This window comes from Tiliqua scincoides, chromosome 4, assembly GCF_035046505.1.
Source record: "Tiliqua scincoides isolate rTilSci1 chromosome 4, rTilSci1.hap2, whole genome shotgun sequence".
In the NCBI taxonomy this organism is placed as follows: Eukaryota; Metazoa; Chordata; class Lepidosauria; order Squamata; family Scincidae; genus Tiliqua; species Tiliqua scincoides.
This window is the reverse complement of record NC_089824.1, coordinates 80,390,935-80,391,433: the sequence shown is the minus strand read 5'-3', so window position 1 is coordinate 80,391,433 and position 499 is coordinate 80,390,935. Positions and strand designations below refer to the sequence as shown.

General features: G+C 49.9%; 1 pseudogene; it reads left to right on the top strand.

Moving 5' to 3' along the window:
• On the top strand, positions 1-120 carry LOC136650391 (5S ribosomal RNA; annotated as a pseudogene).
• The last annotated feature ends 379 nt before the right edge of the window (positions 121-499 follow it).

Below are 499 nucleotides of genomic sequence, written 5' to 3'. Positions count from 1 at the left end.
GTATTCAGCAACTGTTACCCTGCACATGCCTGATCTCGTCTGATCTCAGAAGCTAAGCAGGGTCAGGCCTGGTTAGTACTTGGATGGGAGACCACCTGGGAATACCAGGTGCTGTAGGCTTATATCATAGTCTTTCAAGACTGAAGGTTGCCAACCAACAGGCAGTGGAGGATGTCCCTTCCTCATTGTTCTGGCAAGTCCTTTCCTTCCCTTCCCAGCCACAAATGAACTTCCCATGAGGCCCCTTATTCATCCTGAGAATCTCCAAGACAGGTGAATTGCAGATGGGCAGGGTGGGATAAAGCAGCAAAAGTTGCTCAGTTGAGTGGCTCATGCCACCATTGCCTGTTGGGAAGCTTCATGGGCCAGCCAGATGGGTCCTTAGGAATCTCTGTGGATCGTCCAGCAGTGCCTGACCTGGCCAACCTCCCACATCAGTTCTGTTTAAATGCTCCTTCACATCACTGATTTCCTGCCTGATGTAAATCAGCAAATCATA